Source organism: Canis lupus, chromosome 20, assembly GCF_048164855.1.
Source record: "Canis lupus baileyi chromosome 20, mCanLup2.hap1, whole genome shotgun sequence".
NCBI lineage: Eukaryota > Metazoa > Chordata > Mammalia > Carnivora > Canidae > Canis > Canis lupus.
The window spans coordinates 17,994,468-18,010,926 of record NC_132857.1 but is presented as its reverse complement, the minus strand read 5'-3'; the positions used below and the strand labels follow the sequence as shown (position 1 = coordinate 18,010,926).

The window sequence follows — 16,459 nt, the reverse complement described above, 5'->3', positions numbered from 1 at the left end:
TTATACAACTTTTAGAAAAAATAGGACAGAATATTTGGCATATGAAGAGATTTTCAACATCATTAGCCATTAGGAAAATGCAAGTTAAAACCACAATGAGATATCTCCACCCATTTATCAATCTGGCTACAAAAAGAAATAATGACAATAACAAATACTGACAAGGATGCAAAGAAGCTGGTGAGAATGTAAAATTGTATACTGACTTAGGAAAGCAGTTTGACATCTTCTTGTAACATTAAACACTTAATTACATATAACTCAGCTATTGAATAGTCAGGCATTTATCCCAGGGAAATGGAAACTTACGTTCATTCATTCAAACAAACAAACAAAACCCTGTACATGACGAATAGCAGCTTTATTCATAATAGCTGAAATCCGAAAACAGCCCAGATGGCCTTCCGTGGGTGAATGGTGAAACAGGCTGTTGTACGTCCATACCATGCAATTGTCCTCAGGAATAAAATGGAAAAATGATGGATACAGGCAACGACATAAGTCAATCAACAGTGAGATATAATGAGAGAAAAATTCAGTCCCAAAACATCACATACTGTAATATTTCCTTTATGTAAGATTCTTGAAATAACAGATTTATAGAAATGTAAAACAGATCCATAGTTACCAGAGGTTAGGGATAAGGTTAGAGAAGCGTGGTTATTAAAAGGCAATCTGAGGGATCCTTAAGATGGAATTGCTCTATGGGGCTGAGTTCTTGATCCACAAACCTACACTTGTGATAGAATTGCATAGAACTCAGTATACCCAGAAAAATAAATACAAGGTGATCTTGGAAAATCTGAATGAGATTGGTAGTTTGAGTCAATGTTAAAATCCTGGGTGTGATATTGTACCACAAAACCAGTTCTGCAAGATGTTGCTAATGGGAGTAACTGCATAAAGAGTACACAAGACTCCTTTGTATTATTTCTTACATTTGTATGTGAATCTACAATTATCTCAAAATAAAAAGTTTAATTTAAAAATACAATGCTTCTTTTTAAATTTTATAGTAGTTTACACCATATATTGTCTTTGGGACTTTTTTTTTTCTTTCTTTCAGACACCTTCCAACTCATCTTTTGTGACAAGTTAAATACCAAGAGATATACAATTTCTTGAATGTAGATTTCTTTATTCATTTTTGCTGTTGTTTAATATTCTAATGTGACTGCCACATAGTATATGTGCATATTCTTTTACTGATTAGCATTTGTGCTTTTTTCAGCTGTTGTTATTATAGACAGCCTTGCCTTGGTACATGTGATAAATGTGTGCAAATGTTTCTAATTCTTTGATCCGCTCCCATTGCTTCTTCTAATTTGAGATTTATTCAGTGTTCTGTTTATATAAGTTTATTCTTTTTCAATTGTTTTTCTTTTCTAGTTTAAGATTTAAGGTTATACATTTCTTTCAAAAAATTGTTTCTGCAGTTTCCCAAGGATTTGATGTACAATATAATTATTTTTAGTTAGTTTTAAGTTATTTATTTTAAATTTACATTATGCCAACTTATTTCACTATTAAATGTTTAAATGGGTTTTAAAATTCTTTCGAATATTTGGGGATTTATTTATTCGTCTTGCGTTATTGTTGTTCTTTTACATTTTTAACTGAATTGTGTCATCCTGAAAGAACATGATCTAGATGATATCTACACTTTGATATTTATTTTTACCTTATTCATGGCTTAGTGAAATGATTGGTTTTGTGAATGTACCTTTTGCACTCAAGGTAAATGTGTATACTGTAAATTGAGAGCACAGAAATCTGTGTGTCTCCATTAGAATAAATGTTTCATTTTTATTATTCAACTCATATCTTCAGTTTGGAAGGGGGTTGCTATTTGTCTCTTCAGTGATTAATAGAAGAATGCTGAACTCTTCTGCTATATTAATAGATTTGCTTAAACTTCCCAGAAGTTCTATCCCCTTTGTAATTTGTGTAATTTGAGGCTAGCTTATCAGAGACAAGTGCAAGTAAAGTTGTTACATCTTTTGGGTGAATTTAAACATTGATCATTTATGTAGTGACCCTAAAAATGTGTTTTGCCTTCATATCTTTTTTTCCCTGAAATCCTAAGAGTTATATTATCTTTCTTTTCTCTCCTACCTTCAGTAAAAAGCTGAGCTAGTTACCATGAATGTAAAAAGTTTTATTTCATTCCTCCTGAGAGTAGAAAACAATAAACGACCAGTGTCATGGATTATACTGGGATTATCACTTGTGATTAAAGCTGAACCCTATTTAGTAAAAATTTTATAGTAAAGTCACATTCATTATACTTTATTATTTCTAAGTATTTGTAATCATGATGCATTAAAAATGTAGATGTTTTAGTCATTTTAAAAATTATTTATAAATCATCAATAACATAGCATAAGTCCCATTTTTATTTCCCTTTAAGCCATTTTAAAATTATGTGTGTGAAATCAAACAATACCCTCTCCTAAAAGAGTAAGAAGAAAAGCTCATGTTTACTTTAAAATCTTCATATTTGGACTTTTACTCTGAGAATGAAGAATCTCCTGGTTAAGGAAAGTTAGGTAGAGTTATGTACAATGTCACATTCTACATTCTAATAAATCTGACACCATCATATCTTGTAAGTAGATCTTACTTTACCCTATATTGCCATATTCATTTTAAGCAGATAAATATAGACATGTGATAAGTTAAGGTCATTTAGAAGAAAAGACAACAACACAACAAACACTTAAGTGGATAAGTATCCTAATCCATTAATAAATAAAGAAATAAAATAATCATCTTTTCCATAAAAATAAGTCAGATAGGTTAGAAAGTATTCAAAACAATGTTTTGGGCACTATAAAATATTTAGCTGATGTAATTAGGACTTATCCTAGCTGTAACAAATTTGGGGCTTTTGAAAAATAATCAGAATATTTTGCAGATTTCCACTTTGGCAAGCTTTTGGGAAAGTCTCCACACAAAGTAAGTCACTGTTTTCCTCATTTAGTGGATGTTTAATGAGTCAATAAAATTTCTGAACTTGTTTTATTTGGGACTTTTTAAATTTGTTTAAATTGTTTAACTTTAAAAGGAATCTAATGGAAACATAATAGACATTGGCTATGGATATGTGCCTCCTTTAACCTCCACTTTCAGAGCAATTTGACAGCAGTTACTGCTCACAGCCTTTCAACTTTGTCTCCAGACACATAGCTGCCACATCTGTCTTAAAAAAGCATGAGTCTGTCTAATCATGTTACACCATCCACCTCTCATCTTAAAAAATATAAGTGAGTATCTATTAATTTCAGACTTACACTGTCAAGTTTTGAACTATCTTTCGAAGCTAGATCACTTTCTAACTAGGTAGGAATTTACATTTACAAATTAATTTTATACTCTTTCATTAATGCTATACTGTCATCAAACTCAGGGATGACATATATTCTTTTAATCATACTGGTTTCTCTCTTTGGCTGGTTCTTTACTTTATTCTTAACTGAAAATGGTTGACATTGTTTATCATTATGGTCAGGTAGGATTTTTACCTCTTCAGTGAACTTTGGTTCAGACCCCCTGTAAGCTAAAAATATGTTCTTTCTTCCAAATTGCATTATTAACACATTATGTGTGAAAAGTTGAAAATAGACTTCTAATATATATAGACTTCATATATATATATATATCTTCTATATAAATAGACTTCTAATATATATATGTATCTTTATATATATCTTATATATAAATAGGCTTCTAATGTATATATAATATATAATATATATATATTATATATATATATCTTCAATTTCCCCTCAACCTTTCAACATTTGATGAAATGAATTACTGTGCTAAGAATGAGAATAGAAAGCTGAGCCTAACATGACATTCCGTGTAGACAAAACATTTCTACAAGCATGTGTGGGAAGACTAAATCTTTCCAGGTCAGTAAAGGATAGTTCAAAATTATGAATGATAAAGCAATAAACTGAATTACTAACAACCTGCTAGTTTGTATAAATGAAGAAAAAATCTGTAGTACGGAACTGTTAATTCCCACTGTCCAAAAAGACAAAGAAAATTAAAGAGGTATGTACTTCAAGTAACCTCTGTCCCAATTTAGACTTTGGCTAAAAAATATTACAATGTTCACAAAAGCTTTATAATTGAGGTGAGGTTTTCCTTCTAAAGACAAAAGAAAAAGTGAGTTACATGCATATTTAGCAAACTGGACTCATGTATTCAAAGTTAAGATTATAAATCTGAGCCTCATTTTGTAGACTAGTATTTATTAAACTAACTGTGCTGATACATTCTCAGGTGTTCATGATTGTAAAGAGGTTTTTAAAAATTATTTTTTTAGGGGCACCTGGTGGCTCAATCAGTTGAGTGTCCAACTCAGTTTCAGCTCAAAGTTCTGGGATGGAGCCCCATTGCTCATCACAGAATCATTTTGACTCTCTCTCTGTCTCTCTCAAATAAATGAATAAATCTCAAAAAAAAAAAACTTAAATTTTTACACTTAGATGATTGTCTAAAATTAATACAAGATATTCTAGCTCACTTAATGACCACTTAAAATGCTGACACAATTGCTAGCAGCCTATTTCTATCTTATAACTTTTTCCTTCCCTTTTGATAGAATTGAGGAGATTTTCCTACAATTATCATGGGCTAAATCCTTTTTGTGTGCCTGGAATATCACCCTGTCTTGCTCCCCACGGATTTCCCTGTTGCAAGTAACACTTTTTTCCCAGAATCAGGATTCATCAATTTCTTCCTTTCATTTTATTTCTATCCGTACACAAATAAGATTTGTTGTCTCTTATCTTATAAAAGCCCACACATGGTCCTGTATATCCCTCTACATATCCTGCTCTCTGTTTCCATTCCAGGGGAAAACACACACACACACACACACACACACACACACACACACACAACTCTGATGATAATATCCAGTTCCCGCCTCCATTTTATCACTTGTCATTCTATTCTAAATACATTCCAGTTGATTTCCCATACTCACGATTCTACTATGACTACTTTTGTGAAGATCACGATTACCTTTACATTATCTAATCAACTCTTTTTTTCTTCACATTATACACACTTCCAACAGCATACAGTAGAGTTGAAAACTCACTCCATAGCAAAACACTTCCTTCTCTTTGTTTCTGTGTTTTCTGATACTATATTATACAGGATTTCTCTTACACTAAAGGGCCTCCTAATCTGCAAGAATTTATTTTTTAATTTTATTTATTTTCATGAAAGACACAGAGAGAGAGACAGGCAGAGACACAGGCAGGGGGAGAAACAGGCTCCATGCAGGGAGCCTGACCTGGGACTCGATCTAAGGTCTCCAGGTTCATGCCCTGGGCTGAAGGTGGCGCTAAACCGCTGAGCCACCAGGGCTGCCCCTAATCTGCAAGAATTTAAATGTGAGTATTCTGGGATCCCTGGGTGGCGCAGCGGTTTGGCGCCTGCCTTTGGCCCAGGGCACAATCCTGGAGACCCGGGATCAAATCCCACATCGGGCTCCTGGTGCATGGAGCCTGCTTCTCTCTCTGTGTGTGTCTCTGCCTCTCTCTTGGTCTGTGGCTATAATAAATAAATAAATAATAAATAAATAAAATATTTAAATGTGAGTATTCCTTAGGGCTCATCATCTTGTCTCTTCTACTTTCCTCTCCCCTCTCTCTACCCTCCCCTTCTCTCTTCTGTTCCCTTCTCTTTGCTTATTCTTGTTTGTTTTTTTCTGAAGTTAATTTAATCCAATTTCATGTTTTTAACCATCATCTTTATGCTAATGACTCCCAGTAGTCCTGACCTCTCCAGTGAATTTCAACTAATTTGGATATCCAAATGTCAACATATCATTTTTACTTAAATGTCTAAAGTATTTCAAATTTACTGTGTCCAAACCAGAACTCTTAATTTCTTCCATCTCAAATCCGTTCTTCCCTATCTCTTTTCTACCTTATTCATCCAGATTTGTAAGGCCAATTTCTCTTTCCCCCACTTTTTACATCCAGTCCAATGAAGGGTTCTATTAATTGTACCTTCAAAATATGACACTCATTGTTCCACTTCTTTCCACCTCCACTCATCTCTACTCTGAGATTCCAATTCACTTTCCTGCTTCCAACTTGATGCTCTGATTGAGGAGTTCACATCAATTTACTGTAGAGTAGCTGAGTGATTTTTTTTTTTTTTATAAAGGAAATCACCTCATTTCACTCTCCAGCTTAAAACTCACTGATGATTGTGCCTTGTTCCTAGACTCATGTCTATACACTTCAACAGTGCCTACAAGGCTTTCCAGAATCTGGCTCCAAATACCTTTCTCTTCTAATCTCCCACCACTCTCTATCTAGAATGCTGTCTTCTCACTTTGCTTACGTGGCTGCTTAATTTTATCCATTTCATCTCCTCAATGACTTAAAAAAAAAAAAGATTTTATTTATTTATTCATGAGAGATGGAGAGGCAAAGACATAGGTAGAGGGAGAAGCAGGGTCCCTGTGGGAGCCTGATGCCGGACTGGATCCCAGGACTCCGGGCTCAACCACTGAGCTGCCCAGGTGCCCCTCCTCAATGACTTTTGATCACTCATTTGAAAGTAGAAGTTTCTTGAACTCTGTTTATACTTTATCCCATCCGATCAGCTTATGCTTTAATTTTAGTCTTTATGACTATCTACAATTATCTTATGCATTCCATTTATGAATATATAAACTTGAAAAGAGTAGAGATTCTATCAGTCTTGTTTCTGATGTACTCTCTAGGACTACACAATGTCTGGTACATAGGCAATACTCATTGAATACAAAAACAAATGGTGACAAGAATTTGAAACATTTCTCAAAATAGGGTCCTTAGACTTCAGGAGCCTATAGAAATATTCTTAAGAACTTATGAGTTTCCAAGTTTGAAAAGCAGTTTTAGATCACAGGGATCTAACAAGAACTTATAAATTGAAAGTATATCCACTTCCTACAACTGTTATAACAAATTATCTTATACTTGTGGTTTACAAGAACAGAAATTTATTTTTTCACAATTCTACAGGGCAGAAGTCTGAAATCAAAATGTTTTCAGGGGCACACTCCCTCTGAAGACTCTGTCTGAGAGAGAATCCTTTTTATCTTCTTCTAGGTTGTGGTAGCTCCAAGCATTCTTTACTCATAGCTGTGTAATTCCAATCTCTGCCTCCATCTTTGCATGGCCTTTTCTTCTTCTCTGTATTCTCAATTCTATGTTTCTCTTATAAGGATATGTATCATTGGCTTTAGGGCCCACCTGGATAGCCCAGGATTATCTCATCCCATGATCCTTAATTACATTTGCAAAGGATCTTTTTTTCTAAATAATGTTACATTCATGGGTCTTGGTATATAGCCATATCTTTTGGAGGATCTACCATTCAACCCACCATAGGAAGTGACATTAGATGTTAGAATTTAGAGTTAAACCTCACCACAATTTGTAATTGTGTCCTAACTCAGCAGTAAGTAATGACAGAACCCACTAGACTATTGCAAAGTGGCAGGCAACAATGGTTTGAAATAATTCTGTGGCATAGAACATGATGATGAAAAGAGGCTGAATTCAAGACACATTTATTAGGTAAAAAGCAACATAATCTAGGTTCCATCCACTTCACAAGTTTTCATTTCCTTTGGAAATTTGTATTCTTTATTTTATAATTGGCATCCACTAATCCTTCACCCTCCTATAAGTGGCAGCAGTGAGAACAAACCTAGACAACTGGACAGAATGTAAAACGTTCAGCAAAGAGCATCAGAGAAACAACACTACCAAAACCAGTCCATATTTTTAGTCATAGAAAAAATGTTTAAGATTGATGCTTTTTGTCTATTCTATTTCAGGCTTCAAATCCATTAGTATAGATTACTTGCATAAACCCATTGTTTTGTTTATTTTTATATTATATCCCTATTTGTTGTTATGAAAGTCACTCATGCATATTGAAGAAAATTTGATGAATACCAAAATATTAAAAAAATTAGAATGACCAGAATGAACCAACACTTTTATCTAGAAAAGTAAGAAAAGCTCACTCTCTGCCCATTATCTCTATTATCACACCATGCAAAATGGCTGTGGAAATGACACCAAACTTTAACTATCAAGGCAAATGTGAGATATACTGTGAGCCCCTCACAGCTAGGCCTCACCCTTCAGTGGCAAAACTCAAATACAATGAGCATGCTATACATGGTCAGTCAAGTAAGACACCATTCAGAAGCTATAGAGAGAACAGGTGTTTAAAACATTGTTTTAAAATTTACTCTATACTTAATTCATCTGCTTTTTGAATGTGGGCTGGACTAATGCTAATTTCTAATGAATAGAGCACAGAAAGTGGAAAATAATTTTATAGTAGAGAAACCTGAATATATCTCCTTAACCAAATGAACAAAATTAATATCACCAGTAATAAGTCATGTTAATTTCATGTACTCCTCGATATCATTGAGTGAGCAGGGGGGCACTTGTTCTCTAGAAGTTTTGCAAGAACAAGAACAAAAACAAAACAAAAAACCTATAACAAACAAAACCAAAAAGAACATAACCCCGTTCTAATTATAAGAAGCTACCACATGAACCTAAAGTGAGAAACATTTTATGAAATGTTAAAACAGTATTCTTCAAAAGTGTCAAGGTCATGGAAACCAACAAAGCATAGTAAAACTATCAAGACTGGAGTAGACAAAGAAATATGGAAACTAAATGTAATATGGTATCCTGGACCAGAAAAGGACATTAGGAAAACAAAGCTAGTGAAATCCAAATAAAATATATAGCTTATTTAATAGTGTTGTACCAATAACCTCTTCCTTTTGATAAGCATGCCATCATATTGTAAGATGTCAATATGAAGGGGATCTAGGTGTAGGATATTTAAGAACTATTTGTATTCCATACAAATATAACTCTTTGGTTAACCTAAATTATATTAAAATAAAGTTTAAAAATTATATATTTCTACTTCAGTGTTACAAAACTAGGACCTCTGACTTGTAAGTATGCATTTTTAGTTGAGCTGTTTTTTCTAATGGACAGCTTAATGAAATGTATGCCTGGGTGACAAACTGTAGGAATTTTTTAATTTAAAAATCAATGCATGTTTTTTAAAGTAAGTTTTGGGTTTACAGAAAAATTGAGCAGAAAGTATAAAAAGGTCTCAAATACTCCCTTTCCTCCATTATAATGTATTAGTGACATCTTAGTCAATTAATATAGAATGTTTGTTACAATCTATGAGCCAATATTGATATATTATTACTGACATCCAAAGTTTACATTAGAATTCACTCTTTGTGTTGTATAGTTCTATGGGTTTTGACAAATGTATTGTTCATCGTTTGCTCCATAAATGTCAAATGTGTGGGGATCCCTGGGTGGCGCAGTGGTTTGGCGCCTGCCTTTGGCCCAGGGAGCGATCCTGGAGACCCGGGATCGAATCCCACGTCGGGCTCCCGGTGCATGGAGCCTGCTTCTCCCTCTGCCTGTGTCTCTGCCTCTCTCTCTCTCTCTCTGTGACTATCATAAATAAATAAAAAATTTTTAAAAAATGTCAAATGTGTTATCCGTGAAGATGCAGATGTAGGAATAAAAGACTGAGAAAATCCTAGAGTTGACATGAAATAGGATATAAGATAGAATTATATTAATTACATAGCTAAATAAGATTGAGATACTAAATAAGATTGAGAAACACAATATTACACAGACATTGCCTCTACAACAATACTACTATCGCAGCCAGGAAGTCTATGAAGATTCTTCATGGAATGACTCCACAACCTAGACAATCTAGACAAAAAAGAAAGTAGGGTTAGCTAAGCAATTTTTGATTGATTAATCTATAAATTTAGTATTATTAAAGAATAATATTCCAATTTAGTGATTTAAGATCATTACTTCATAAATACTGGTCCAATTGCTTAGGTTTTAGTGTAAACAAAATCTTCGTTAGCTGTTAGTGTAAAAAAAAAAATCAGTTTATTTTGCTGCCTCATTCTATCCAACCAACTTCTGAATTGATTAAAGAAGTTAATTACTAGAAAATAATTTAATTGTAGAATAACAATCTAACCAATCTTTACAAACTCTTACAAAAATAGAAGAAGAGGAAAAAATTAGTTCCATGAGGTCAGTATTAACCTTGATACCAAAGCCAGATAATGGCATCCCAAGAAAAGAAAATTGCAGACCACTGTCTCTTATAAATATTGACACAAAAATCCTCAACAAAATGCAGAAACATAAGTATATATAGGTATAACACTATGATCAAATGAGTCTTGTTTTTATTGGTTAACTGAATATCTTGAAAACCAATTAATGTAATATACCACATAATAGAATAAAAGACAAAAATCACACAATTATCTCAATAGGCACCAAAAAAAGCATTTGAAAAATTCAACACCCTTCATGAAAAAAAAAATTAACAAATTGTTATTCCATAAGGGAACTTTCTCACCTGATAAATCGAATTGACTAAAACCCACAGGTAATATCAAACTAAATGGTGAAAGATTGTTTTGTTCTCCAAGACAAGGAACAAGTTTATCTCACAACTTCTATAGCACAATGTAATGGAGATTCTAGTCAGGATAGTTCAGCAAAAAAATGAAATAAAAGGCACCCAGATTAGAAAAGTAGAAGAAAAACTTTCTTTATTTGCAAGTGATATGATCTTGTACATTTAAAAAATTCTAAGAAATACATTTAAAAAACTATTACTTATAATGAAATTAGAAAGGTTACCAGAATATATGGTCAGTGTACAAAATCAATTATATTTCTAGTCAGTAACAATAAACAAACCAAAGTTAATGTTAAGAAAGCAATTCTATTTCCAATACTGTCAAAAATGTTTAGGAATAAATTTTGAAAAAAAAGTTCAAAATGTATATTCTGAAATCTAAAACAAAACAAACAAAAAAAACTTCTATCAAATGATAGTGAAAGTAACCTAAATAAATCAAAAGACACCCCACATTCATGGATTTGAACACTTAATACTAAGGTGGAAATACTCCTGGGATGCCTGGGTGGCTCAATGGTTGAGCGTCTGCCTTTGGCCCAGGGTGTGATCCCAGGGTCCTGGGATGGAGTCCTGCATCGGGCTTCCCACAGGGAGCCTACATGTCCCTCTGCTTATGTCTTTGCCTCTTTGTGTGTGTCTCTCATGAATAAAGGAATAAAATTTAAAAAGAAAAATAAGATGGCAATACTCATCAAATTGACCTACAGATTCCACACAGTCTCTATCAAATCTCATCTGACTTCTTTATAGAAATTGACAAGCTAACTCTAACATTCATATGCAGGTTCAAGAGACTGAGAATAGAAAAAAAAACTTTAAAAAGAACAAATTTGGAGAACTCAGTTCACAATTTCAAAACTTACAAATGAAATTACAATAATCTAGACAGTATGATAATAGAATTAAGATAGACATATAGATCGACAGGAAAAAAAAAAAAAAAAACCACAAACCTCTGAAAATCCAGAAGGCAACCTATACACTTACAGTCAGTTAAATTTGTATAGAGGTATCCAGACAGATAAATGGAACAAGAACGTCTTTTCAACAAATGGTATCCACTGTTAAAGGAATAATGCTCACACCATCTACAAAACAAAACAAAAATCACTTTGAAATGGATGAAAAGCCTAAATGTAAGACCTAAAAGTACAAAATCCTTAGAGGAAAATGTGGGCATAAATTTCTGTAGCCTTAGATTAGGCAGTTTCTTAGCTGTGATAATTTTGCAAATTATCTATCTGATAAGGCACTTGGGTCTATAATATACAAAGCATTCTTACAACCTAATAATAAAAAGAAATAGCCTAATAGGAAAGATAAATTTAAAAAGGGCCAAAAGACATATAATGATTAAAAAATTCATAAAATGAAGCTCGACATAATTAGCTATTAAAAGAATGCGAGTCAGAATACCGTTATCATATACTTTCACATCCATTAGGGTGCTATAGTAAAAAATACAGATAGTAAGAAGCATTGACAAGAATGTGGAAATACTGGACCCGTCGCTCACCGGTAGTGTCAATATAAAATGGTGCCTTGGAAAATCGTCTGGAAATTGTTCAAATGATTAAGCGTATAGTTACCATATGATTTAGTAGTTCCACTCTGAGGTATATATCCAAGAGAACTGAAAAAATGCCATGAATGTTTATAGAACCATACTTGTACATGAATGTTTATAGAACCGTTATTCATAATAGCCAAAAAATTAAAACAATTCAAATACTTATCCGCTGATGGATGGGTAAATAAAATGTGGTTTTATACTATTGTGAGAAAATGTTCTAAGATTTTAACCATAGGAGTGGAGTATGGGACTGGTTCATTTAGAATAGAACCCTTCCAGTTATTTCAAATGAAATTGACTGAATACAGGGAGTTGGGTGCATACAGTACTGTTGGAAGGACCACGGAAGCAAATGTGAGGTACCTATTACTGGTTTTGGTCACAGATGCAAATGTTATCCAGAAAGTAATGAAGTTGCTGCCACTAGAGGTCAGGAAAATGCAAAAAATGGTGTCTCATCTGCCACCACACCCCCAATGTGGGTGAATGGTAGGGGAATGGCCCTTGTAAGAAATCCTATCTGCTAGGGCCTTTGTGGCTTTCAACTCTGGCAAAGGAAAATTGAGTTCTATATTTTATCTTTCAAATTACATATAAGACCATCTCATTGGTAGAAATTAACCCACAACCAGAAACATGGAAGCATGCTATTATATCCATTAAATAAAGACATGATAGAGATAGATGATAGATGATAGATGATAGATAGATAGATAGATAGATAGATGAGCAAATTAAATAAGGCACTGTCTAAAGGCCAGCATAGCACAGATGCCAGCAGAACTGTATATGGAAATTTAATTCTAAATTGAACTAAGACTATATTCATTTGAGTTATTCATAGCCTTTTCAGAGGATTACAAGCTAATTTTTCTGGGGCACAAAAGCATTAGCTACAATCTGGGAATGCCTTAGTCTCTTCATTTTAGAAGAATAGATTTAAGTGTCATTAATTTCCCCTGATGACTCAGAGTTGATTTTATTTAGGTCTCAGTTAATGCTAAGCAAGCATCCACACTATTCTCAAATCTGTTAGTCATGATTTGCATTGCTTTAAGTGGTGTTATCACCTGCAATAAACTATTCTTTTTACTTCCTTGTGATGCCTGGGGGTGTTTGTGTCCCAGCTGCCATCTGGCAGCCACTGCTAAGCTAGTGGCCCCTTTTACTTTTCTTAGATTAGTCATCATTGAAAAGTACAGTGTTCATATAAATGTCTGTTCTATAAGTGAATGAAAAGGAGCCAACTATGCTCAAAGTCGAAGATTTGAAAATAAAAGATTATTTTCAGAAGAACTGAATAGGATTTGAATTAAAGAAGTTCTAGACTTACACATAACTTTCCAACTTTTACATAATCACCAGACTTCATGTGTGCTGTTTTATTTTCATTGGCTTTAGGTAATTCATTGGCTCTGAGTCACTTGATTTCTATTTATTTATTTCCTTTAGTCACTCACCCCTATACCCTCTGACCTCCCTTTTTAATGTATCTCCTTCCTACTTGGGCATGTTTGGCTTGCATATGTGCTTCTAATCTTTAGTAAGTAGATGATTTTCTCAATAGGATGCTTTTTAGTGTTTCCCTGACATTGTTTAGCATCCTATCCAGAGTGTCAGCTTGCATCCTTGTAGCTCTAATACACAATAGAATACACTCTTGGGTGAAGTAGAAAGGAAACTCTTGTCTGGTAGGCAGAGACATAAATACCAGAGTAGACTTAAGGGTGGTTATGGAAGATAACTAACTCGTGCAGCTTTTGATCCTACCTGTTTATGTCAGGAGGATCATAAGACAAAAGAAAAAATGAAGCAGAAGGAAAGTCAGAGTAAGCTTTGTTTGTGAAGAGGTGTTAATTAATGGTTTCCTGAGTAGAGAAGAGGCAGGCAAAACTTTTGATCTCAGCAGATCCTAAGATAGGACTATGAATTAAAGTTTCAGGTTGTAAGCATTTGAACAACAAGGGCCACATCTGTGCAACTGGCTTGATACAGCCTTAGCGATGTAGTAAAGGGCTTCCAGTAGATGCAAAAATTACATCCAATGAGACCAATATCTGTGATGCCTAGAGAATGTCCTAGGTTTTTCTCTTTCTACTTGGGAGCAAATGATACTGTTTATATTTATGCCTCTGACACAAAAAATTTTTGAGCTGAAGACAATTATGAAGCAGCAAATGTGGGAAAATCTCTATCATCTCCCTTTCTGCCTGACAGCAGAAGGTAAATTCTTTTTTTACTGCTTTCAGCAGCACAGAGGTACCAGAAGAATCTGCAAACAAATCTTACTCCATTACTCCTGCCACCATATATTTACCTTCCCACAGTTTGCTGCTCTTGGAAGCATGAAACTTTATTTTCTGCTGTTATTATCTATGTTTATTATTCTTTGTTGAAGATGGTTATATAAGCCGGAGTTCTAAATGCCACTTTGAGTTACTTTTTTCAAGATTTCTCTGTGTGACTTGCATCACACACATTAATAAACTGTTTTTGTCTTGTTAATCTGCCTTTTTTGTTAAGGAGGTCAGCTAAGAACCTAAGACAATAAAGTTTTCCCCTCCCTACAATGGTTACAGTACAGAATGTGTAAGAAAGGAAGGAGATATAACCTTGGCAATGGGTTTAGGACTATGCTACAGGTAGGAAGTAAGTGATAGGGTAGAAGTTAAACTTGTAATTGAGGAATTTAAACTTCATTCAGTATGCAGTGAAGAGTCATTAAAGGTTTTAATGATAGGGAAGTGACTAGGTAAGAGTTGTGCTTTGAGAAGTTTACTCTGGCCATGGTGTTTACTCATTCACATCTATTTACTAACCAATTATTTTAATAATAAGGAAATACACATTAAATGCTGTGAAAGATAAAAGTGATAACATGATAAACCTTCTGCTTCGATGAGTACAGTTTAGACAGTCATTATAAAATGTACATTATAGCCTTGCTACTTAGTACAAGTAATAAATATCCCAAATGTATGGAAGAAATTGAGAGGAGGGAGAAACTGCTTCTGGCCATTGGGAAGATCAATAAGAAGCCTAAAACAAGAGGCCAAGTAAGAATTGAAAGTTTTAAACCACCAAAGAAATTGCAGTCAGAATAGAGAGGGTAAAGAGAAAGGATATTGTAAAAGTACTCAAGAGATTTGGTCACCATTTTGATTATTGAGGCAATGGAAAGAAAGAATTAATTAAAAATGACTGAATTTCTCAAACCTAGATAACCGGGATGCATCCATTCATTTTCCATTCATTGATTTGCCACATATCTATATAATGATGATCATGTGCCAGGATTTTTTTTTAGTTGTTCAAAGAGAGAGAGATGAACAAACTAGTTCTCAGGGAAGTTGTTGTTTAGGAGGGAGATGGTAACAGGAACAGAAAATTAGTGTTGAATGATTAAAACTGGAAAGTAGAAGGAGAGGTTGATTTAGAAGAGGATTTCATTTAATTTATAATATTTTGAGTTTGAAGAGCTGGTGTATATGAGTTGAGAAAAAGAGGAAGGCCAGGGAGATAGATTGTTATTTATTTGTTCAGTGGAGGTAGTTCAAACCGTGAAGATAAAACCACTAATCAAAGTAAATTACAGAAAGCAAAAATAAGGTTTAGCATAAAATCTTAGGAAATTGAACACCGATTAAGAAGACAGAAGAGGGATGAAAATTTTGGAAGCAGCAATGAACATCACAAGTATTAGAGAAGAAAAAACAAACAAACAAACAAAAAACCAAGGAGCTCACGTTGCTCATTTCAACACAGAGTGTGAGGATGTAGACTGTTTAATATGGCAGTTATAATACAGTAGTTGGAGCAGAAATGAGATTGTAAGCCAGTCTTAAGTGTGAAAGGAAGTAGAGACTAGGTAAGAGCTTAAGAGAGAGGTAAGTTATGAGAAAGTTGTTTTAAGACTAATGGCCATACATAGTCACAAGTAGAGGAATAGGAATTTTTAGAACCAAAAAGAAAGAGAAAACAAAGTGGAGAAATAGCTAATCAGTAAAGAAGAAAGTGTGAGAGGGTGAGATTGAGTGTACACACAGAGCCTTGGAAGGAGATGGACCCCCTTTCTCAGAAGTGTATCAGGTACAAGAGGATGGTAAGTCTAAAGAACAGGTGCGGTGAGAGGGAAAGCTGAGGAAACTGCTGTCAAATTGTTCTGATATTCTTGGTAACTTAGAGGGAGAATGATGTACTAATTTGGAAGGTGTTGGATTAAGCTTCTAAACATGAGAAATAGAAACCGTTTGGAATAACTACAATGGCAAATGCGATTATGATTCAGTGAAAGATGAATCAAAGGATTACTCACCTACCAAAAGA

At 34.0% G+C, this 16,459-nt stretch overlaps 1 long non-coding RNA gene across 2 annotated transcripts in view; it reads right to left on the bottom strand.

The window, feature by feature from the left end:
- LOC140612061 (uncharacterized) overlaps positions 1–16,459 on the bottom strand; it is an 81,794-nt gene that overhangs the window by 28,709 nt on the left and 36,626 nt on the right. For both annotated transcript variants that reach the window (XR_012013381.1, XR_012013380.1), the window contains exon 3: positions 11,548–11,648. This is a non-coding gene — a long non-coding RNA (uncharacterized lncRNA). The remainder of the gene's footprint in view (positions 1–11,547; positions 11,649–16,459) is intronic.